At 36.1% G+C, this 26,855-nt stretch overlaps 1 pseudogene; it reads left to right on the forward strand.

Annotated features, from left to right (window-relative positions):
- Positions 1–12,413: 12,413 nt before the first annotated feature.
- LOC143385838 (protein FAM98A pseudogene) lies at positions 12,414–14,001 on the forward strand (annotated as a pseudogene).
- Positions 14,002–26,855: the final 12,854 nt, after the last annotated feature.

Here is a 26,855-nt window from a genome sequence, read left to right on the forward strand (position 1 = left end):
TCAGATTTCAGCATCATTCCATAGGCCTTTTCATATATAGGCCAGAAAACAAATGTGCATGATCAATATTTTACATAGTGAACACATGCTCAGAAGAAAATGTTTATGACAATGAATGTATACACTTAATCAAGGTATTTATTACTTAGATAAATGATAATAATATTAATCATCATCATCATCATACTAATAACAGTAACCTGATGGAAGTGTCAGCCTCAGAGTAGCTATAGCCATGTTTGGCCTTTCCAATGATCCATGCTTATAGGATACATCATCAAAAAATCTATACACCTGAAGTCTTCTGCAATGATCTATTAGCAAGGAGGTAAGAGCTCTGTATCCACAGGCCTCAAAAATTATGCTGTATTGTGATATGACTAGAACACAATCCTCCTGTCTAGGATTACTATAAGCCATCTCCAGATAGTACCTAAACAAGCTCAACATTCTTGCAACTTGTCATTGATCAACTGCTGTGTGGCTGCATCTAAAGATATCATATATATTGAAGTCATACTGATATGATTTTGGTGATCTATGATATATATACAACTAAATATGGCAGAAACCCATTTCTGTGCTGCTGATAACAAACCAACTGCTATGTGATTTTGCAACACAACTTTTTGTATTTGATATTTTTCTTTATTAACTAGAGATAGAGCCTGCTTTGTATGATTTAAGGTTTGGCTGTGTACTCTGTATCTTATTCACCAAGGATACAAGAAAATAAAGAAAATACCTCATCTGCATGAAAATAAAAATAAAGAAATAAAGAAAATACCTCATCCACATGAGTTTAAAATTTTATTTATCATATAGTCTTCTCTTTAGCTATAACCACACCATAATTTCCCATAGGCTGTATGGTTTGAACCTAGTATCCTAATAATGCCAGAAGAAAAACCAGAAGTTCAAACATATTGAGTAACATTTTCAAATTAAGTCAAAGTTTAGGCAGTAAAAAATTCACTGGATAAAATGGAGATCAACAGACTGTTGACTATAATAGATAATGTTACCTTCAGTATACATTGAAATATGGGTTTCGATATTTAAACCTTAGGAAGTAAGCCAGAATTAATAAAGGGGTGATTATAACAGCTGCTTCTCTGCTTGTCATTTCAATTTTGCCTATTCATAAACCAGAAAAATATTGTAATGCATGTCTGTAATTTCAGTGACTCAAGAGGCTGAGGAAGAAGGATTTTAAGTTCAAGGTTAGACTCAGTAACTCAGTGGGGACTTAAGCATCTCAGTGAGAATTTGCCTTGTCTTTAAAAACAAATGGGCTGGAGATGTGATTTGTGATAAAGTGTTCTGAGTCCAGTTCATGGTACAAAAAATATTCTGCTTTTTTGTGCCACTATCTAATTTCTAAGACAATAATGAAAGATTGACAATAATGCAATCTAGAGGATGTGAGTTGTGGCTTTGGGGACACACAGAATTGATCTTGAATTCCAGTAAAGTTGCTTAATATTCATGATATCTTTGAAATATTCTTTCACACTGAACAGCTATGTAAACCTCATCCGTCACAAAAAGCAGAATGATACCAAGTGTCAACATATTAGCAATTATTTAGCCCTATCTGTACACATAAAGTTGACAATGTATTTTTACTCCTCTTGTAGCAGAAGTGCTGAGTATATTTCCCAAATTTTGGATCTGAGCTCTTATTTTGTGTGTGTGACTTATGTAAGTCTGTGACTACGAAAGTGTATTAGTCAGGAAACACTTTGAATACTTTGTTTTTACTTTCATAACACTGTCACCTCTATGAGAATGAGCCCACCTTAATTTATTTGATTCTAAGAAGAAGGGTGCTTTTTTTGGCAACCATATCTCCCTCTGAAGTTCAGTAACCTTACCAACTATCACCTAATGCAGTAAAAAGATCCCAAATGAACCCAGCCTTAATTGATGATAAGCTCACACTTGAGACAATAATTTTTATATAGTTTCTTCTTATTCAGTGATACATATCTAATTCACTAAACATAAGCTGAATGCCAGGATTCAATCACATGTGGAACAGAAGTTATGTAAAAAACATATTGTGCCATATAGGTACTGGTTAAATTTTTATTAATTTAAATTTAAACTTTAATCTCTTGACAGGATTTATTGAATTATATGAAAATATGTGTAGACTTCTATGACTTTAATGTTTGATGATATTCTCAGAGTACCCCATACAAAAGATAAAATTGAAGTCACAACCCTGCATTAGGCTAAAGACAAACTGCAAAATATTTTTTTAAATGTTTAGACTCTAGTTTCTGGGTTACTGATGATCTGATGACCTAGAGTCTTCTCTCCAGTGATACCAATCTCTTTTGGTTAAAGTATGATATCTAAAATGAAAATGGATCTGTGACCAGAATCCTGTGAGAAACAGTGTCCACTTTTGTACACGTCTGAGTTGTAGATGGCTGCTCTCTCCCAAAGTGCAGAGTCTCTCCTGTTTTTTGGCACTGAGAGAATGTTGTTTGGTATGTTTATTCCATAAACTATGACACAGAACTGAGTTGTCTTTTTTTTTCACCTTGCTGATGTCAGGATATTTATAGATCTCAAACATGGAATATAGCTGTGGTGAACATAGATATCCCTGAGAGGTCAAGAGAGAATTATAGGATGAAGTTTGAAAAATATATTTATTTATTAGTAAATTTATATTTTCAATAATAATAATATTTTGGATATAATGGTTTAAGTTATTAAATTGATTTAAGCTGTACTTCTTAATTTTTATTATGAATACTAGTAATTTTTAAATTATACTAGTTCATTTTATTGTTTTTCCCTCTGGGAAAATATTAATGCCTTAGGACATTGCTTAAAAGTTTAAAATAAAATTTGCTTTCTCATAATACCAGACAGTACAAAAGTTAAATGAATTTTTTTTTTAAAGAGAGAGTGGAGAGAGAGAGAGAGAGAGAGAGAGAGAGAGAATTTTTTTAATATTTATTTTTTAGTTTTTCGGCAGGCACAACATCTTTGTTTGTATTTGGTGCTGAGGATCGAACCCGGGCCGCACGCATGCCAGGCGAGCGTGCTACCGCTTGAGCCACATCCCCAGCCCATTAAATGAAATTTTAAAGTAATTTTGATAAAATTTTTATTCTTAAAAGTATATATTTGGGGTGTGTGGGAGATCCTGCCTCTTGGTTTTATTTTCCCCATTGGGTTTCTCCCCACTGAAATTAAGTTTTCATGACATGAGAAGAACATCACATAATCTTTTTACCTTTCTCCCTCTCACGAAGGTGTGGCTGTAGAGTTTAACAGTGGTGATGATAATACAAATGGTGAGAAGTGATGAGATGTCATTCCAAGTCCTCATCAGCCTCCCCAGCTCAAGTGCATTTTTTATTGAGCTGGCTGAACATCTGTTCATTTGCTCTACTCCTTATACTAAATTTTGCAGCTTTTTTTACCTTTTTTCAATTCTTGTTACTTACCACCAGATTTTTCCATGACATCATTTACTCTAGGGCCAGAAACATCTGGTCTGGTGGTCTGCACCTTTGTCTTCTCACCCTTCCCTCTTATTAGGTGAGGACAACCTGCCAGAGGCCTCACTCTCTTTATCAAAGTGAGGGGAAGTGATTTGTTTATGTCTGAGGGCAATACTTCAGGGCTTCTTTAGGCATGCCTGGTGAGACTGCATGTTTCAAACTGAAGTTTTTAAAACGGAGTTTTTTAAGCCAGGCTTAAGGCCATCCTCACAATAGTGTAGGTAATTTGTCCAAAACTAAGGTTTTTGGTTTTTTTTTTTTTTTTTTTTGGTTATTGTTGTTTGTTTGTTTTCTTAATGTATTTGTCCTCAATTGAATTTTTTTCTTTTCTTTTCTTTCTTTTTTTTTGTACCAGGTACTTAACTCAGGGGCACTGAGACACATCCCCAGTCTTTTTTTGTATTTATTTAGAGAGAGGATCTCACTTAGTTGCTTAGTGCCTTGCTTTTGCTGAGGGTAGCTTTGAACTCATGATACCTATGTATAATTCTTTTGCGCCACAGGGATTATGGCCTGTGCCACCAAGTTTGTGTTAGAGTCTGTAAACAAGTCAGATTGGCACCTGTTGTTTTGCCTGAGAAATGTTAAAGTCTGTAAACAAGTCTGGATGGCACCTGGCCAAATGTCAGAGGGAGTGGTTTGTGAAGTAATAAAATCGAGCCATTAAGTGTGAAGATTCCTGATTGGTTGACTGCTGTATCTAATTTATGCTAATTAAGATAAGCTGTGCAAAATGTATAAATACCTCTGTTATCCTACAATAAACGGCTTCCATTCCTGCTGCATCAACGTACACAAGTTATTCGTCACCCCCCGGTTATTCTGTTGCAGCCGGACTGCGGCAGATGGTGGCCCGTTACGGGGAGCCCCGGGACACTCGGGGGTAAGTGACGAAAAAAGCTGCCCATCCCCAGATAGGACGGGAGCAATCTGCTTGTCCCTAGGCAGATAGGGTGAGAGGAAAAATGGCCATTTCGAGAAAATGGAGAAGATTGATACAGTATGTTTGTGTCTTGTTTTGTCTTGAAATGTTGTATTGTCTTTGTGATGAAAATATGGAAGGGGCAAGAAGTAAATTGATAAGGGAAAAAGGCACCGCAGTGGAACCAAGAATAGTTAGGGCATGTGTTGATAAAAGCCCAGAAACTCTAGTCAGAAAGAAAAAGAAAGTTCAGAAGAAAAAGGATTATCAGGAAAAAAGTTGCATCAAAAGGCTATTACTGAATACTTTTCGATACCGGAGGGTGCGTGAATCGGTGCAATGGTGGCGAGGCATGGAATTTCCAAGCGGCGGCAGTTGCGGGGGCTCTTCCCCGCCCCACTGCCCGGATCGCCACTGGGAGCCCAAATGTAGACCTGACCTGGAGGCACAGTCTCGCAGGCTTTTGCTCCCTGTGCCCGGAAGCAGTTTGAGTCTGGGACTCTCCCCAGGGCCATCTGGGGTTGCCCAGAATGCTACAGCTGACAAAAGAAGCTACTGGCATTCCTGAAGTTTGATCATTTCCAATGTCAGTAACTACAATGGGTCTCCCACACCTGGAGGCTGATGAGTAAAGAGTACTATTAAGGCTTATTTCAAATGTAAAAAACCTTGAGATAATGTACTAAATTGTTCCGAAGGTTGTTTTCTTAGTGAAATGCTACAGGATTTTCTTTAGCCATCCGGAGTTCCTGCCTTCGTCCCAGTGCTGGTGAAAACAAAGGTGAAAGAATTTACAATGTTGCTGAGAACCTGAGGAAACTTCAGCTGAGAAATGGACGAGACTTCGGAGCTGTTGCTGTTTCTGCTGCTACAACTTAAGCTAGCTGCCTGCAGAACTTACCTGGACTGTGATTTACCTGGACTGTGAGTTAATCTATTGAGACACTGTTTTACCTGGACTGAGACAACAAACTGTAATATACAACAAATTATAACTCGATATTTTTGCTAATTGTGTCATTGATGGTATCATTTTTCCAAGGGCTTCTTGCATGGAGCCATCAATTAGCTTGAAATTGTAACATTTTGTATCCTCCCTTTCTGTTTCTAGCAGGTTATTTATGGTGTTTCTGTAAAAGACACTATGGTCCTTATTTAAATTAAACAAAAGGGGGATATGTTAGAGTCTGTAAACAAGTCAGATTGGCACCTGTTGTTTTGCCTGAGAAATGTTAAAGTCTGTAAACAAGTCTGGATGGCGCCTGGCCAAATGTCAGAGGGAGTGGTTTGTGAAGTAACAAAATCGAGCCATTAAGTGTGGAGATTCCTGATTGGTTGACTGCTGTATCTAATTTATGCTTATTAAGATAAGCTGTGCAAAATGTATAAATACTTCTGTTATCCTACAATAAACGGCTCTCACTCCTGCTGCATCAACGTACACAAGTTATTCATTACCCCCCAGATATTCTGCTGCAGCCGGACTGCGGCAGTTTGTTTCAACTGAGTTTTTAAATATGTAAGACAACTTTATTAAAATGACATTTAGAAGCATTCCTAATATTCAAGCAAACTCCTTTGTCCTGGTGTGGCTGGAAATAAAAGTGGAACTGGACTTTAATTTAAATAATAAGAAAGTTCAATTGCAAGGGCTTAATTAGAACACAGATAATTAGAAGGTTACAGGCCATAGCACTGTTGTACTTTTTTCTTAGTTGTAGATGAACAAAGTATCTTTATCTTTATTATATTATTATTATTATTATTATTATTATTAATGTGGGTCCAGTATCAAACAGACTGCCTCATCCATACTAGCGAAGCACTCTACTACTGAGCAACAACCCTAAACTCATACCTGGTATTTTTTTAATATTTATTTATATTTTATTTATTTATATGTGGTGCTGAGAATTAAGCTCAGGGCCTCATATATGCTAGGCAAGCACTGTACCACTGAACCACACCTTCAGCTCTTTCCTGGTACTTTTTAAATACAATTTTTATATAAATTTTAATTAGTAGCTTTAACCCTTTTACAACATTTCTTTGGATTAAATCAATAACCTAGAAATCAGTGAAGCAAAGTCTAGTTTTATCTCAAACTCTGATTTTACTTCCTCTTTCTTCCCCAGACCAGACACCTTATCACAGTGTCTGAATTAAGATTCCCCCTTCAGGAATTTACTGTATGTTGTCCACATTCCAAACTTCAAAATTTACCTATTCCTTAGTTTTGGAAAAGTCTTACAGAATTTGTCCAGAGGTACCAAAATTTCTTGAAGTGCTCAGAAGAATCCATATCTGAGTCTTGCCTTTTAGGGAGCAGTTTGAATTATAAGTAAGCAGCCTTTAAGGCAAGTAGATGGATGATCTGCAGCTGGAAGAAACCTTTTCATCAATACCTTGCATCTAAAAGGCACTGCATTTGATTCCTTTTATTAGATACTGTGAATAAACCTACAATAAAAATGGAAGCGAAGTAATTTCTTAAAAGTGTTCCAATTTCTTTAGATATTTATCCAGAATTATAATTACTGGGATATAGGGCATTTTTTAAACCAAGAATTGTTATTTATTTTTATTTATTTAGGCACTTTACCACTGCGTTACATCCCTATTTTTTTTAATAAGACAGGATATCACTGAGTCACCTAAGCCATTGCCAAGTTTCTGTGGCTGGTCTTGCATTTAAGTTCCTTCTGTTTCATCCTCCTGAGCCCCTGAGAGTACAGACATTCACAATAATACCCTGCTTCAAAAAAAAATATTATTAGTGGATTATATGGCATTTTAATTTTGAGCTCTTAAGAACCATGATAGGGGCTGGGAATGTGGCTCAAGTGGTAGTGCGCTTGCCTGGCATGCGTGTGGCACTGGGTTTTATTCTCAGCACCAAATACAAATAAAGATGTTGTGTCTGCCGAAAACTAAAATGAATAAATAAATATTAAAATTCTCTCTCTCTCTCTCTTAAAAAAAAAGAACCATGAAATTTTTTTTCAAAAGTATCTTTATTAACTTTATATTGTAACTAAAATTTTTATCTATACATATACACCTATATTCTGGAGTCCCTACTATTTTACAAATATTTGTTTAGTTTGGTGTGGTTTGGTGCTAGGAATTGAACTCTGGGGGTGTTTACCACTGAGTTATGTCCCCAGTTTTGTTTTTTTTTTGTTTGTTTTTTTTTGTTTGTTTGTTTTTTTGTGACAGGTGATATATCACTAATATCTCAATAAGTTCCTTATAGCCTTGCTATGTTGTTAAGGCTGTCTTTCAAATCATAATTCTCCTGACTTGCCTCTCCAGTCTCTAGTATATTTGCCACCACATCTAGCTCTTTCAGATTATTATAATAACCTTTTCAACAACACTGCCCAGAAAATCTCTTTGACTGATGCATTTTATCCCTGTGGAAAGTTTATATGAAGTAGCCAATGTAGGACTATTCTGTAAAGATTTGTTGGAATAAACAGGGATCATTGTTTTTTAACCTCCTTTCTCAGCTGCTGTTTGGTATCATAGTTCATAAAAGTGCTGGGAAAAGAATGTAAATTCATTGTTTGAAATCTACAGAGATTTACATAAGCTCAATCACCCTTTGTTCTAGAGTTTGGAACTTCAGGATATAGTAACATAAATAAAATATGTTAAAGTTTAGGTATTCAGTACACACATCGACACACACACATCCACACACACACACAAAAGCTTTCTAGGAGCAATTGGTAGTTCTGGCATTATTACCTGTGTCAGGGACATAGTAACATAAAAAATATGTTAAATTTGAAACATTTAATACACACATACACACACACACACACACAAAAAAACTTTTTCTAAAAGGAATTGGTAGTTCTGGCCTTATTACTAGTCTTTCAGGGTTGGGGCAGGATTCAGGAAGTGCTAAAATCTCACTCAAGCTAAGAGTAGTTTACTGGATTCCTCCCTATTTTACCTATAATACAAGCTAGAGTGAACTTCATCTGTCAGCAATAGCAATTGGGAAAATATGCTGGCTGGTTTTTTTGAGATAAATTGACAGCTTTGATATTTGGGTATTTTTGTGTCTTGGTCACAGCTTATGAAACACTTGTGAAGGATTTTATGGCTCCTGGATATCACCATTTTTTTTTTGTATCATTTCTTTCATATTTCCTTCTTTCTTCTCTTTTCTTTTTTTTGTGGTGCTAGAGATTGAACCCAGGGCCTTGTGCATACAAGGCAAGCACTCTAAAAACTGAGCTACATCCTCAGCCCCTCTCTCACATTTCTGTTTACTAGAGGTGATAATGGTAATTGGGGATTTTGTACCAAATGTGGTACATTTCTTAAGACCAGACTAATATCTAGTGTATCTAAATCTCTCTACTCATTCATGATTTTGCCAAAGAGACACTCACAGTAGTTTTTTCCTTAAATGTATCTATAGATGGAGGGAGAGTGTCTCATTTATTATTCTGCTTTATTTTCAACATCATTTCCTCTTAATATTTGCTTTTTATAGTGTTGCTAAGGTTGGAACTGACTATCTTGCACATTCTGCATGCACACTCTAACAGTGAACTTTGCCACTATGTCCCAATTCTAACTTTAGGTTGGATAGATTCATTCATTCATGTCTATGTTATTTTTCATATGATCGGTTTTACATATGCCTTTCAGTACACACATCGACACACACATCCACACACACACACACAAAAGCTTTCTAGGAGCAATTGGTAGTTTTGGCATTATTATCTGTGTATCAGGGACATAGTAACATAAAAAAAAATATGTTTTAATTGCTCTTAACAGTGCTATTGATCTACATATGGTTTCAGATTTGATTCATATTATGATATATTGGTCTGTATTATTGCAACATAGTTTCATAATATACATTAAATGTGTCTCATAACAATATTTATTTTTTTATTAAAAGTTTTGGGGTATTTTACATATATTTTATTTCCTAGATAATGTTTTGGTCCCTTCTTTTCTTTTCTTTTATTTGGTACTTGGAATTAAATTCAGGGGAATCGAGCCACATCTCCAAACCTATTTTGTATGACATTTAGAGTCAGTGTCTCACTGAGTTGCTTAGGGCCTCACTTTTGCTGATGCTGGCTTTGAGCTCACAATACCTGTCCCAGCCTCCCAAGGTACTGGGATTACAATTGTGCACCAACGGGTTCAGCTGTCTTCTTGTATTTAAATAAAAACATGCTAAAATTTTGATAGGAAAATATTATATATTAAATTGAGTTAAAATAGTTGTCTTTGTATTGATTAGTTTTATTTACGCACATGCTATTTTATGTGCTTTTGTAAATTTGTATTTAGTTTGTGATAAGTTCCACATATTTTCCTTGAAATCCATTATACATGTGATGTATTTAACAGATGTAACTTCAGTATAATACTTATGTGGTATTTTGTACTCTAATTAAACCAAAAATCTTTCTGGGCTCCAGAAACCATTTTTTCTCAAACTTTATTATTTTTATTTTTCTGAATCACCTCCTCTTTCCTCCTATGCCACAGATTTCTATTGTATTGACAAGTATAGCTCTAGTCTTATGCTATCACATACATGAACACTGTCATGGTACACACAAACTATAATTTCTACAGGTCTAAGCTGCTTGGTGAGGAGTATATATATATATATATAGTTTTCATGATGAAATAACAGCAATTTCTACTCCATCTTTAGTTCATGAGGATTTGTTCTGTGTCCTCATCAATACTTTGTATTCTCTTTGCTGTTGTTTCTTACTGGAAATTTAAATCAGGGGCACACAGAAACTGGGTCACACATAGATGCTTAGGGCCTTGCTAAGTTTCTAGGGCTGGCTTTAAACTCAGGATCATCTTGCCTTAGCATCACAATCCAATGGGATTGAGGTGTGTGCCATGGAACCTGATTCTATTTTATTTTTATATTGAAATATATATAACTGGGCTGGGGATGTGGCTCAAGTGGTACGGTGCTTGCCTGGAATGCGTGCGTCCCGGGTTCAATCCTCAGCACCACATACAAACAAAGATGTTGTGTCCGCTGAAAACTAAGAAATAAACATTAAAAATTTCTCTCTCTCTCTCTCTCTCACTCACTCTTTTATATATATATATATATATATATATATATATATATATATATATATTACTTCTGAAAATAATTTATTCTTGATATTAAGAAAGCATAGAATACCATTTTCCCCCACAAATAACTCCCCCCCTTTTTTGGGAAAAGATGTCAATTCTTTTTGGAAAAGATGTCAGTAGTGCTAGATGTATAATTTATTAATGTCTAAATGGCAAGTTTATTATTATTATTATGCTATGTATTAGTTACAAAACTTTATTTGTTCATATTATTATAAGGTATATACTCTTTTCTATAACTTCATAGCATACATCATTGTGTATCAAAATTACCTTTAGCAGGTTTGGAGGTGAGGGGAGGGATTGTGGGGTTAGAAATGATGGTAGAATATGACGTATATTGTTATATAAAGTACATGTATAAAGAAGTGAATTCATGTCAATATAATTTGTATAAAACCAGAGAAATGAAAAATTTTGCTCTATATGTGTAATAAGAATTGTAATGCATTCTGTTGTCATACATAATTTAAAAATATTTAAAAATTAAATATTATTTATTTAATAATATTAGTATTAAAATAAATACTACTCCTTTCAAAAATTGAATAAAAAGGTCTGTTGGTGAGTTGTAAACTTTATAAAGTACAAAATGTATCCTGAACATTTAGTAATACATAAACCTAGATGTAGGTATTTATAGTGTTGTCAGCAAAATTAAAAAAAAAAAAATTACTCTAGAGTTCATTTTTTGCAATGTATACTCATAATTTTATGAGATGCATTTTGTACGTATACATGTATACTACCATTATATATAATTAATAAGTGATTACTACATCTCACATTAACTACATTTATTTCAAATTAATTTGTCTTTTGAAAGCACCAATATATGACACTCTTTGATATGTACACTTGGTGTGTCTTCAAATTATTCAATTTTATGTATTATGTTCTTTTCTTTATTCTCCTTTTTATAGAATTTCTTTTTCCAAATTATTGAGATTAATGAATTTTAAACAATTCAGTATAACAGTGCAGTCTGTAGTTTTCTTTTTTTAACCCAAGACAAAATACATCCCAATTTTAATAGGCTTATTGTTATGTAAATGACTTTTAAAAATCTGCATATATATATATAACACCCTTACCTGACCTTACTCTGGACTATTGATATCTAGGTGGAGGGGATCTCAAAGTGATCCATGGAAAAGGCAGAACAGGGTTGGGTCAACATGTGAAATTAGTGGATACTGAGTATGTAGTAGTGAGGATTAATGAAAAAGTATTGGTGAAATAGGTACCGGTAGAGAAAAAAGTGCTGTGAAGGAAAGAGGCAAAGAATGACCAACTCAAGAGTTCAGATTTAAAAAGTCTAATGGTGGACCAATGGTAGTATGAGGGTAAAGGGTAGAATCTTTGGAGGAAAAAATAAGGTAAAAGTGAAAGAAGAAGATAACTCTGGCACAGTCCCCAAGAGAAAGAGTCAAATGAACACTACCCTCTATATTCATGCTATATATATTGCAAACTTCTATAACATTAAAGTCAGCCAGCCTCAGCAACTTAGTGAGGCTCTAAGAAAATCAGTGAAACCCTTTTTCTTTATTGAATATTTTATTAAAGGCTGAGAGTGTTTCTTAGTAAAAAAAATATTTGATTTCATTTTGTTATATGAGAGAGAGAGAGATCTTGAAAAAATAAAAAAAAAAGTAATCAGTGACACTCTTAGTGTCAAGGATGTGAATAATTTAAAAGTAATAGTGAGGATTTGGGAGTTCCGGGGAGAGAGCGCATGCGCGAGTGTACGTTGCCGGCGAAGAGGGGAGCCTGAGGACTCAGAAATTTGAATACCACAGTAGCATGGAGTGTGACCTCATGGAGACTGACATCTTGGAGTCGTTGGAAGACCTAGGTTACAAGGGCCCATTGTTGGATGATGGCGCACTGTCTCAAGCAGTCTCTGCTGGAGCCAGTTCCCCCGAGTTTACCAAACTCTGTGCTTGGCTGGTATCTGAATTAAGAGTGCTCTGTAAACTAGAGGAAAATGCTCAAGCAACTAACAGTCCAAGTGAGGCTGAAGAATTCCAGCTTGAGGTGAGTGGGCTACTAGGGGAGATGAACTGCCCATATCTTTCACTGACCTCTGGGGATGTGACCAAGCGCCTTCTCATACAGAAGAACTGCCTCCTTTTGCTCACATACCTCATCTCAGAACTAGAAGCTGCCAGAATGCTCTGTGTGAATGCTCCTCCAAAAAAAGCTCAAGAAGGAGGCGGTAGTGAGGTCTTTCAAGAGTTGAAAGGCATATGTATTGCTCTAGGAATGTCCAAACCTCCAGCCAATATAACTATGTTCCAATTCTTCACCGGGATTGAAAAAAAATTAAAGGAAACATTAGCAAAAGTTCCACATAATCATGTGGGAAATCCTTTACTGAAGAAGTCAATGGGAGCAGCCCACTGGGAAAAGATAGAAGCAATTAACCAAGCCATAGCTAATGAATATGAAGTTTGGAGAAAGCTGCTAATAAAACGTTTGGATGTCACTGTTCAGTCCTTTGGCTGATCTGACAGAGCTAAGAGTCAGACAGAAAAATTAGCCAAGGTTTATCAGCCGAAGCGTTCAGTCTTATCTCCTAAAAGCACTATTTCTGTTGCTCATCTTTTGGCTGCAAGGCAAGACTTGTCAAAGATTTTAAGGACAAGCAGTGGTTCCATAAGGGAAAAGACTGCCTGTGCCATCAATAAGGTGTTGATGGGCAGAGTACCTGAAAGAGGTGGTAGACCCAATGAAATTGAACCTCCACCCCCAGAGATGCCACCATGGAAGAAAAGGCAAGATGGCCCCCAGCAGCAAGCAGGAGGTCGAGGAGGAGGGAGAGGTGGTTATGAACATTCCTCATTTGGTGGACGTGGAGGTAATGAACAAGGAGGAGGGAGAGGTGGACGTGGTGGCTATGACCATGGTGGCCGAGGGGGAGGAAGAGGAAATAAGCATCAAGGAGGCTGGACAGATGGTGGGAATGGAGGAGGAGGAGGAGGAGGAGGAGGAGGAGGAGGAGGAGGAGGCAGCTACCAAGATGGTGGTTATCGAGATTCAGGTTTCCAGCCAGGTGGCTATCATGGTGGCCACAGTAGTAGTTATCAAGGCGGTGGTTATAGTGGTTTCCAAACATCTTCATACACAGGAAGTGGATACCAGGGTGGTGGATACCAGCAGGACAATAGATATCAAGATGGTGGGCACCACAGTGATCGAGGTGGTGGTCGTGGTGGAAGAGGTGGTCGTGGAGGCTGGGGTGGTTGTGGAGGCCAGGGAGGTGGGTGGGGAGGAAGGGGGAGCCAGACTTACCACCAAGGGGGTCAGTTTGAACAACACTTCCAGCATGGAGGCTATCAGTATAATCATTCTGGATTTGGACAGGGAAGACATTATACTAGTTGAGGCTACAGAACCTTACATTTTGCTAGAACTCAAATAATAGAAACTTAGTTTCAGAATCCTGAGTCCAGCATCTATTTTGAGTAACGTGAGACCACAGGTGGTGGCAGGCAGATTCCTGCTTGGCATAAACATTGTAGGTCTTCCTTTGATTCTGCTTTTTGTTGTTGTTGTTGTTGTTATTGTTGTTGTTATTTTTAATGGACTTACATAATGGTGTTTATTTGAGAAACACATACAACATCTCTCCTTTCTATGAAAAAAGTTTTTAAAAGGTAATTAAAGTTGTCTTTAATTGACCAGTAGACTAATTCCACAGTCAGAACATGCATACTTTTTTTGAAGAAATTACTTGAATAAAGTAGTTTTCAATATGCAGTTTTGAAAATGAGGATTCACCAATAAATGTTAGACTTAAAGATAAGAACCATATGATCAATATGGTTAAAGATAAGAACCACATCAATAGACTTAAAGATAAGAACCATATGATCATCTCGATAGACGCAGAAAAAGCATTCGACAAAGTACAGCATCCCTTTATGTTCAAAACATTAGAAAAACTAGGGATAACAGGAAAAGTACCTTGACATTGTAAAAGCTATCTATGCTAAGCCTCAGGCTAGCATCATTCTGAATGGAGAAAAATTGAAGGCATTCCCTCTAAAATCTGGAACAAGACAGGGATGCCCTCTATCACCACTTCTATTCAATATAGTTCTCGAAACACTGGCCAGAGCAATTAGACAGACAAAAGAAATTAAAGGCATAAAAATTGGAAAAGAAGAACTTAAATTATCATTATTTGCAGATGACATGATTTTATACCTAGAAGACCCAAAAGGGTCTACAAAAAAACTACTAGAACTAATAAATGAATTCAGCAAAGTAGCAGGATATAAAATCAACACGCATAAATCAAAGGCATTCCTGTATATCAGCAACAAAACTTCTGAAATGGAAATGAGGAAAACCACTCCATTCACAATATCCTCAAAAAAAATAAAATACTTGGGAATCAATCTAACAAAAGAAGTGAAAGATTTATACAATGAAAACTACAGAACCCTAAAGAGAGAAGTAGAAGAAGATCTTAGAAGATGGAAAAATATACCCTGTTCATGGATAGGCAGAACTAACATCATCAAAATGGCGATATTACCAAAAGTTCTATATAGGTTTAATGCAATGCCAATCAAAATCCCAAAGGCATTGCTTGTAGAAATAGATAAAGCAATCATGAAATTCACATGGAAAAATAAAAGACCCAGAATAGCAAAAGCAATTCTAAGCAGGAAGTGCAAATCAGGCGGTATAGCGATACCGGATTTCAAACTATATTACAGAGCAATAGTAACAAAGACAGCATGGTACTGGTACCAAAACAGGCGGGTGGACCAATGGTTCAGAATAGAGGACACAGAGACCAATCCACAAAGTTACAACTATCTTATATTTGATAAAGGGGCTAAAAGCATGCAATGGAGGAAGGATAGCATCTTCAACAAATGGTGTTGGGAAAACTGGAAATCCATATGCAACAAAATGAAACTGAACCCCCTCCTCTCACCATGCACAAAAGTTAACTCAAAATGGATCAAAGACCTTGATATCAAATCAGAGACTGCGTCTGATAGAAGAAAAAGTTGGCTACGATCTACATATAGTGGGGTCGGGCTCCAAATTCCTTAATAGGACACCCATAGCACAAGAGTTAATAGCAAGAATCAACAAATGGGACTTACTTAAACTAAAAAGTTTTTTCACAGCAAGAGAAACAATAAGAGAAGTAAATAGGGAGCCTACATCATGGGAACAAATATTTACTCCTCACATGTCAGATAGAGCCCTAATATCCAGAATATACAAAGAACTCAAAAAATTAGACAATAAGATAACAAATAACCCAATCAACAAATGGGCCAAGGACCTGAACAGAAACTTCTCAGAGGAGGACATACAATCAATCAACAAGTACATGAAAAATGCTCATCATCTCTAGCAGTCAGAGAAATGCAAATCAAAACCACCCTAAGATACCATCTCACTCCAGTAAGATTGGCAGCCATTAGGAAGTCAAACAACAACAAGTGCTGGCGAGGATGTGGGGAAAAGGGTTCTCTTATACATTGCTGGTGGGGCTGCAAATTGGTGTGGCCAATTTGGAAAGCAGTATGGAGATTCCTGGGAAAGCTGGGAATGGAACCACCATTTGACCCAGCTATTGCCCTTCTCGGACTATTCCCTGAAGACCTTAAAAGAGCGTATTACAGGGATACTGCCACATCGATGTTCATAGCACCACAATTCACAATAGCTAGATTGTGGAACCAACCCAGATGCCCTTCAATGGATGAATGGATTAAAAAAATGTGGCATCTATACACCATGGAGTATTACGCAGCACTAAAAAATGACAAAATCTTGGAATTTGCAGGGAAATGGATGGCACTAGAGCAGATTATGCTTAGTGAAGCTAGCCAATCCCTAAAAAACAAATACCAAATGTCTTCTTTGATATAATGAGAGCAACTAAGAATAAAGCAGGGAGGAAGAGCAGGAAGAAATGATTAACATTAAACAGAGACATGAGGTGGGAGGGAAAGGGAGAGAAAAGGGGAATTGCATGGAAACGGAGGGAGATCCTCATTGTTATACTAAATTACATATAAGAGGTTGTAAGTGGAATGGGAAAACAAACAAGGTGAGAAATGAATTACAGTAGAAGGGGTAGAGAGAGAAGATGGGAGGGGAGGGGAGGGGGGATAGTAGAGGATAGGAAAGGTAGCAGAATACAACAGTTACTAGTATGGTATTATGTAAAAATGTGGATGTGTAACCCATGTGATTCTGCAATCTGTACTTGGGGTAAAAAAGGGAGTTCATAACTCACTTGAAGCTAATGTATGCTAATGTATGAAATATGATATGTCAAGAGCTTTGTAGGGTTTTGAACAACCAATAAAAAAAAAAAAAGAAAATGAGGATTCACCTAGACATTTTTAGATTTACTACTAGGAAATCGTCCTCATATTAACAATCCATTTATATGTGTTTTGTGTAAAATATTGTAATGCCTATTTTCCGAGCACAATTCTGCCCCAATTGGCATTTTATTCAGAGAGGTTGTGCCACATTTGCTTCATGATAGACCCATTAGGTCAGTTCCTATTAAATGAGCTCTTCTGCAGATAGCACATTCAGTAGCCTTATTCAGTTGATGGAATACTGTACCATATGCTCAACTCTGAAAACCTTGAACACGGCCAAATTCCATAAAGACTATAAAAGCAAACTAAGTTGTGAACCTATAGTACATTTAGGCATTTATTTAAGTATAGCAACTCAAACTGACCTGCATCCATCCAAAACAAGTTCCTTGTTCAACCTTGTTTTTACTTGAAGTCTGCTAGAAGAAATAGCAAACCGAAATTTGTTTTATGCACGAGTTAATACCACTGGCTCAGCAAATACAAGTTAGTTTGCTTCGGGCAGGAGACTTTTTTTTGTAACAGAAGAAATGCACTACAAAGTAAGGTAGATTTTGCTTAGTGCAGGAGGCCCTTTATTATTGCTGCAGAAAACAAAAGCCTAGCTGAGTTGATGTTTTACATTCTCCTTTACTGAAATCTACACGCCATGATGCTTCTTGCTGGGTTTTTGTATACATAAACATTGTCAAGCTGTGAAAGAAAATGGCTGGAGGTGTGCTTTGTGTGAAAGGTGAGCAATAAAGTATATGTATATTCTCTCTTTGGTTTGAGTTTTATTTTAGCTACTTTTGAATACTAAAAATTCTGGATACTTGGGTCAAGCTTATGAGCCAAGGATTTTGTTCCCAAAGATTCTTGAGTATTTCCTTAAAACATAGTTAAGTAAAATGTCACACTTATCCTAAAACCCTAAATAAGTTGAAAAATGATCATTTCTGAATTTACTTTTATAACAATAGGGCTAGAAAAATGCATTATGCAACTCCAGCCACTAGGTGTAGCTGTTGCCATACCTAAGATAAATCAATGTCTCTAATCTTGGGAGTTTTTTTTCTCCATTCTTCCTAAAAAGGGGGCGGGGGTCTTAAAACGAAGTGGATTGAAAATACATTTATTTAACAAAAAACCAACTTTCAGAAAAATCATGTCTTACCATTGAAAATGTTTTTCTTATACTGCTAAGAACTTCTAATAACTAAAACCATCTTTGAAAGACCTCATTGATCCTTTTGTTAATTTCACCTGCCTGTTTTTCAGCTAACAGATGCCATTCTAAAATGTTCAAAATGTTTCATCATTAAAGTTCTAAGTTCTGTTTTAAAAAAATAAATAAAATAAATAAAAGTAATAGTGAGCTAGTTGGAAAAATTATCTAGGTTATTAACTACTGCTTGGGAAGTTAGTCTACTCTCCAGAATATAAAAATGAGAGAGGAATTCTTTATTAAAGTGTATATAAGAAAAAAGAGGACTTTTAACACAGCTTTTAGTTGACCCAGACAACTTTAGTGGGTGATTAGGGTTCTGCCAAGATGATAAATCCTTGAGTTATTTGGAATAATGTGATTTTATCTAGTCTTCATAAATGAAGACTGAGGTCTAATATAAATCAGGCTTGGCAAAGGAAAAACATTTCAATGAAAAGTAAATGTATGAATAAACACATAAAACAATACTTAACAAAAAGTCAACATTGAGAATATTTATGCAATTATGTAATCACCAGTAATGTAAAAACAATGACAACTAAAGAAAAAGTGAATTAATAAAAAACAAATAAATAATGTAATGAATGAATGAATTAATGAATAGCTAACAAGTGCAAAGATGTAATGTGACTGGAATTGTCAAAGTCAGCTTGTAGCCATGAAAAAGTGTAAAGGTACACAGAAATGGTGTTTTACTACTTACTGAGACATACCCTATGAACTATAAATTCCACTCCTAGGTGGGAAGAGTTGAACACAGAACCCATTCACCTGTCTCTCTCACTTGGGAACTGTGCAAAAAATTACCTATTTCCTTCCCTCAAATTGTATTGCTGCTTCCAAGAACACTACCCTCTATATTCACACTATCATTGTAGACTTGTAGCATGTGAACCCCTCTACTGTTCATTTTTCCTCTTTTCTTCATTGCTGTTTTTTCTCCCTACCCCCATATCATCCACCAATACTTATTTTGTATAGCAAAATCTACAAACTCAGCAATCTCCAGTCTTATATCTTACTATATCCATTTCCTACGTTGTGCATAACCACTTTGAGATCCCCTCCATCAAAACATTAATAGTCCAAAGTGAGATCAGAATGGGGGTAAAATTTGCAGAACATTAAAGATCAGTTACACAACAAGAAAGCTATAAAACTGGGCTTCATTTAAAGGTGAAAATAGAAAGAAAATCTTTAGACTTCACTAGTTAAAATAAAGGATCAAAAATTTATGAGTCAATAATTTGAATCATACTTGTGAGTCACTTTTTTTGGGGGAAGGGATATAAGCACATTTCTAATAAGTTTAAAGCTCAAACTGTTTTTTTATGAGACAAAGAATGTAAAATTTAAAAAAAATATATATTAAAGTAATTAAAAATATATATTAAAGTAACCATTTTCATAATATATATATTAATATATATTATAATATATATATATATATATATATATATATATATATATATATATATGTTTTTTTTTTTCACAAATTGCTTTAACCTTATAAACAGTTATAAGTGTCAATACATTTCTGTCTGGGCTAGGTCCTATTATTTGAAGAAAACTTTGCCTTAAAATAACCCCATACAGAGACATTTAATGCAATTAACAGGCCTCAAATGATAATAATAATAATAATAATAATAATAATAATAATAATAATAATAATAATTGAGGTGGGGAGGATTTTAGGGTTGTGAAGCATACCTAGTTACTTTAAAAGACATCACAGGAGAATTTTATACACTGTCTGAAGACATATATGTATATATTATTTATAAAAAGTATTTATGAGTTCTGTAGTGAGGGTGCACAAGTCCAATACACAGTCTTTTTTTTCTTGAATATTTTTTGTTGTAGATGGACACAGTACCAATAGTAGTTTGTTTGTTGGCTTTTTAAAAAAATATTTATTTTTAGTTTTTGGCGGACACAACATCTTTGTATGTGGTGCTAAGGATCGAACCTGGGCCTCCCGCATGCCAGGCGAGTGTGCTACCACTTGAGCCACATCCCCCTCTTGGGTGGCTTTTTAATGTGGTGCTTCGTATTCAACCTAGTACCTCATGCATGCTAGGGAAGTTCTCTACCACTGATTCATAACCCTAGTCCCCAAAGTCTTTTACTTAATTTCTTGTGTGTGTGTGTGGGGGGGAGAGTGTGTTCATGTAGAGCAGGGGATAGAATCCATGGCCTTATATCAGCAAAACAAGCACTCTACTGACTAAGCTACAATCTCAGACCTCATCTGTAGTCGGTTAACAATGACAATGGAGCAGCCTGTCATTCAGACTTTGATTCTGTGCCCACTTGGCTCAGGTTGGAGGAGGTGCCTGAAGCCTTGACCAATCAGTCACTTAGGTGAGAACTGTACAATCCTCACAAAGCCGGTGATGAGGGGGCGGGATTCCACAATCTTCTGTTCCCTTGGTGTTTGGAGCCCGCCATTTTTTCAATCTTTTTGTAGGCTTCTGTCCTGGATCCGGAGCTCAGGTGTCTGTGCTATGCAGAATCTGAAAACAAACCACAGGGAGAACGCTGAGAACCCTGAGATCCAGGAAATGGTAAGAGCGCCTTGTTATACTGAGACTGCGTAGGAAGGTGGCTTAAAGCTGACAGGAGTGGCAATGGTGGAAACTGGCAGTCATGCCTAGGGACTCCTCCTGGTCCTCTCCAGTGTCTTGGGGCCAGAGGGTCTCTCTGTGGTAGCTTAGCCTTCACCTCCCTCTGACTAGTCTAGTGAGGCTTAGATCAGCAGTTGAAAATCTGGGCATTTTTGTTCCATAATTGTATGGTGTTTTCAGCTTCTTTCTAAAGCCCTTTGTGGGCTTCCATGTGCCATGAACCCAGCATGTCTCCAGAATGCATAGTGAACACTGAGATAATTACCAGGAGAGAACTACAAATCCATTTATTGAATTCTTGCATGAGAGAGGCTGTTAATTTTAGGGCTTCTTACTCATGAGGGTTGGTTTGTTTGTTTATTTATTATTATTATTATTATTATTATTATTATTATTACTATTATTGTTATTTTTGTGTGCATGTGTTGTTTTCTTTTTGGTACCAGAAATTCAACCCAGAGGTGTTCATCCACTGATTCACATTCCCACCCCTTTTTTAATATTTTTATTTAGAGACAGGGTCCCTTTGAGTTTCTTAGGGCCTCAGAAATTTGATAATGCTGGCTTTTATTTCATTCCCTTCCTGAGTCCTGAGATTTTTAAAAGTAGCAGAAGCAGTATCTCAAATCCAAAACAAAAATCTGAAATTTAGAACTTCAGTTTAGCTCTCCATAGGTCTCAGAATAAACCCCTAGTTTTCTAGCTCTCTGTTCACATATCCAAAACTAGGGTTCTCTGTTCACAGAGAATACGTATAAAATAGAATAGATAATATAAAGACCATGTAATGCGGATAATGGGCCTCACTCAAACACACCTGGTGGCTAACTGAAAGATGTTAATGAGCACCATTAAGGCCTGTTTCAAATGTAAAAGACCTTGAAGCCCACTTGTGGGAACACCTTCAACAAAGTCCTTTGTCCCAGGGGTGATTCCTGATTGAATTTGAAGAAAAAAGGATGGGTCACAGAAAGAATGAATGTGAACTCATAAGGTAGTCAGGATGCCTTATTCCAAAGCCTATTCTAAATGCATTATGCTTCCTGTTCTGCCCAAAACCATCAGAAAATATCTAAGATAGCACAAAAATGAGTTTTTTTTTTCTGGTATCATTTCTCATACTACATGGTGGGTGTTCTATTTCTTCTTGCTTAAATAGATTGTTTTTTTCAAAATTTATGAGACAAGAACCCAGATTCAATTTGCAAACTGAGAAATTTTGGTTCATCTCAAAACTCCACTTTCAGCATTATTAATCATTTTCCCATTTTTTATTTCAAATGTATGCATCATTTACAATGTTTTTCTTCAAGAACTGGAGGGCACTTTTAAAACATTTTAATTTATCATTCTGAGATTTTCACAGGAAAATAAAGCAGAATTAAATTAGGCGGGTAGACAATTGGTACAGAATAGAGGACACAGAGACCAATCCACAAAGTTACAACTATAACTATCTTATATTTGATAAAGGGGCTAAAAGCATGCAATGGAGGAAGGATAGCATCTTCAACAATTGGTGTTGGAAAAACTGGAAATCCATATGCGACAAAATGAAACTGAACCCCCTCCTCTCACCATGCACAAAAGTTAACTCAAAATGGATCAAGGACCTTGATATCAAATCAGAGACTCTGCATCTGATAGAAGAAAAAGTTGGCTCCGATCTACATTTAGTGGGGTTGGCCTCCAAATTCCTTAATAGGACACCCATAGCACAAGAGTTAATAGCAAGAATCAACAAATGGGACTTACTTAAACTAAAAAGTTTTTTCACAGCCAGAGAAACAATAAGAGATGTAAATAGGGAGCCTACATCTTGGGAACAAATTTTTACTCCTCACACTTCAGATAGAGCCCTAATATCCAGAATATACAAAGAACTCAAAAAATTAGACAATAAGATAACAAATAACCCAATCAACAAATGGGCCAAGGACCTGAACAGACACTTCTCAGAGGAGCACATACAATCAATCAACAAGTACATGAAAAAATGCTCACCATCTCTAGCAGTCAGAGAAATGCAAATCAAAACCACCCTAAGATACCATCTCACTCCAGTAAGATTGGCAGCCATTAGGAAGTCAAAAAACAAGAAGTGCTGGCGAGGATTTACATTGCTGGTGGGACTGCAAATTGGTGCGGCCAATTTGGAAAGCAGTATGAAGATTCCTGGGAAAGCTGGGAATGGAACCACCATTTGACCCAGCTATTGCCCTTCTCGGACTATTCCATGAAGACCTTAAAAGAGCATACTACAGGTATACTGCCACATCGATGTTCATAGCACCACAATTCACAATAGCTAGACTGTGGAACCAACCCAGATGCCCTTCAATGGATGAATGGATTAAAAAAATGTGGCATCTATACACCATGGAGTATTATGCAGCACTAAAAAATGACAAATTCATGGAATTTGCAGGGAAATGGATGTCACTAGAGCAGGTTATGCTTAGTGAAGCTAGCCATCCCTAAAAAACAAATACCAAATGTCTTCTTTGATATAATGAGAGCAACTAAGAATAGAGCAGGGAGGAAGAGCAGGAAGAAATGATTAACATTAAACAGAGATATGAGGTGGGAGGGAAAAGGAGAGAAAAGGGGAATTGCATGAAAATGGAGGGAGACCCTCATTGTTATACTAAATTACATATAAGAGGTTGTGAGGAGAATGGGAAAATAAAGAAGGTGAGAAATGAATTACAGTAGATGGGGTAGAGAGAGAAGATGGGAGGAGAGGGGAGGTGGGATAGTAGAGGATAGGAAAGGTAGCAGAATACAACAGTTACTAGTATGGCATTATGTAAAAATGTGAATGTGTAACCGATGTGATTCTGCAATCTGTATTTGGGGTAAAAATGGGAGTTCATAACTCACTTCAAGCTAATGTATGCTAATGTATGAAACATGATATGTCAAGAGCTTTGTAAGGTTTTGAACAACCAAAAAAAATAAAGTAGCATTTAATTACAATAATAAAAATTTCAAATGCAGGAGAAACAAGTATGTCAATGAAAGCGAATTATGGCCCCAAAGAGGGGGAGAAAAAAATAACTTCTTTTTTTGTGTTACTGAATTAACTGGGGAGAAAATGTTAGTATTTGAATGCAACATCATTACTCTTGAAAGCACTACTCACAAATCTATCAAGTTCAAAATAAATGCTACTTTACTTTTAATCTTCTAGCCAACCAACCAAGATGTTATTAAAAACATTAAGAACTCCTAAAAAAATAAATAAAAAAATAAAAAGAATGAATCTCTCCTAAATGAGGTTTATGTGTCCCAATTAAAGATTTTTAAAAACTGTAATGGATCATCAATTGAGGGTTTATTTATTTATTAATTTGCTTGTTTACTTATTTATGGTCAGACAATCTGGGGTTGTGGCTCAGTGATAGAGCACTCACCTAGCATGTGCAAGGTCCTGGGTTGGATCCTCAGCACCACATAAAAATAAATAAATAAATAAATAAATAAATAAATAAATAAATAAATAACTCGCAGAAACATTCCAAATATTTCAGGAAACTCTTTTATTCTGGTGTGGCAGGAAAAAAATAAAAGTGGGACTAACTTGAATTTAAATTACATGCAATTTCAATCTCTCTCTCTCTCTCTCTCTCTCTCTCTCTCTCTCGCTCTCGCTCTCTCTCTCTTTCTCTCTCTCTCTCTGTGCTGGGGATTGACCCCAGGGCCTCATGCTTAGAAGGCAAGCACTCTACAAGCTGAGCTATTTACTCAGCTTCATTTTTTTGGGGGGGGGAGACCAGGGATTGAAGTCAGGGGCACTCTACCACTGAGCCACATCCCTACCCCTATTTTGTATTTTACTTAGAGACAGGGTTTCACTGATTTGCTTAGTGCCTCACCATTGATGAGAGTGGTTTTGAATTCATGATCCTTATGTCTCAGCCTTGTAAACAGCTGATATTACAGGCATGCACCACTATGCCTTCAATGTTTTTTTTTTAAAGAGAGAGTGTTTGTGAGAGAGAGAGACAGAGGGAGAGAGAGATAATTTTTTTAATATTTATTTTTCAGGTTTTGGGGGACACAACAACTTTGTTTGTATGTGGTGCTGAGGATTGAACCTGGGCTGCATGCATGCCAGGTGAGCGTGCCACCACTTGATCCACATCCCCAGCCCCAAACAACTTCAATCTTAAGGGCTAAAGTACACGCAAATTAGATCAGAGTCCATGCCAATATCTTGGTACTATATATATAAAGTTGTTGATAGACCTTATATTCCAGTGCCTCACATGTGCCAGACAAGTGAGCTCCACTGAGCCCTAGCCCCGACCTCCTGGTACATTTTTTTATGGGGGATATTGGAGATTGAACTCACTGACACTTGACTACTAAGACAAATATCCAGGAGATATATATATATATATATATATATATATATATATATATATATATATATATATTTTTTTTTTTTTTTTTTTTTTTACTTTATTTAGAGACAGGATCTCATTGAGTTTCTTAGTACCTCTCTTCTGCTAAGGCTGGCTTTGAAATTTTGATAATTCTTCCTCAGCCTCTTCAGCAACTAAGGTTACAGGCTTGAACCAACACATCCAGCCCCTGGTACATTTTTAATACCTGTTTTACGTAGATTTTAACCAGTAGCCTTAAACTTTTTTTCTAAAATATATTTGATTTGAATCCATAACCCAGAAATCAGTGAAACAGAATCTATTTTTTATCTCCAACTCTGCTTTTGGTTATGTCAGTGTCTGAGTTAAGATTCCCCAATAAAGAATTTACTATGTCTTGTGTTCTCATTCTGACCTCCCATATGACCTAGTACTGAGTTTTAGAATATCTGAAACAAGGTTTCCAGAGATTCAAAATTTTTTGGAGTATTTAGAAAACACCACTCTCTGAGTCTTGTCTTCTAGGGACCACTTTGAATTTTAAGTGTGTAGCTTCTGATGGAATGGACTAATTGGATGCTTTGCAGCTGGAAGGCATTTTCTGATATACTTTCTATCTAAAAGGTACTTTATTTGTTTCCTTTTATTAGATACTGTGAATAAAGGTAAAATAAAAACAGATGTGTGGCAATATATTTAGCAAAAGGATTCCAAATTTTTTACATATATATACCCAGAGTTATTATTACTGGATTGTATGGCTTTTTTACTGAGAATTATTATTTATATATATTTTTTTTATCTATTTAAATACTGGAGATTAACCCCAGGGCATTTTACCAGTGTGCTACATACCAGTCTCCAACACTTATTTATTTATTTATTTATTTTTGAGAGAGGATTTTACTGAGTTTCAGAGGACCTTGCCAAGTTCTTGAGGCTGGTCTTTAACTTGAGAATAAATCCCTAGTTTTTCTACCTCTTATTCTCCTGAGACACTGGGAGTACAGGCATGTATGATTTTGCACTGCTACCCCAAATTATTACTAGTGGATTTTGTGTCATTTTTATTTTGGGCTTTTAAAGAACCTTAACACTTTTATAAAAATATATTTATTAAATTTATATTGTCACCAATATTTTTACATATTTGTGTACCCTGGAATTCCTATTAATTTTGAAATATTTACTTGGTTTTGTATGGTTTGGTACTGAGAATTGAACCCAGAGGTGCATACCACTGAGATACATCCACACTCTTTTTTATGTTATATTTTGAGACAGGTTCTCATTAAATTGATTGTAGTCTTGTTATGTTACTGAGGCTGTCTTTGTACTAACAATTCTCCTGTGTCATTTTCAATAGCTTCTAGAATTTTAGGCATATGCCACCACACATGACAATTTTAGATTTTTATAATAGCCATTCCAACAGTACTGAATAGGCTGAATAAAATCTATTTGATTAATGCATTAAATCTCTGAGGCAAGTTTATGTGAAGTAGCCTGTGTAGGAGTGTTGTGTAAAAATTAGCAAGGATTGTGGAATGTGATAGACATTATTATCTAAAGTACATATATGGGGCTGGGGATGTGGCTCAAGTGGTAGTGCGCTCGCCTGGCATGTGTGCGTCTG

The sequence above is a fragment of the Callospermophilus lateralis genome (genome assembly GCF_048772815.1).
Source record: "Callospermophilus lateralis isolate mCalLat2 chromosome 11 unlocalized genomic scaffold, mCalLat2.hap1 SUPER_11_unloc_3, whole genome shotgun sequence".
Lineage (NCBI taxonomy): Eukaryota > Metazoa > Chordata > Mammalia > Rodentia > Sciuridae > Callospermophilus > Callospermophilus lateralis.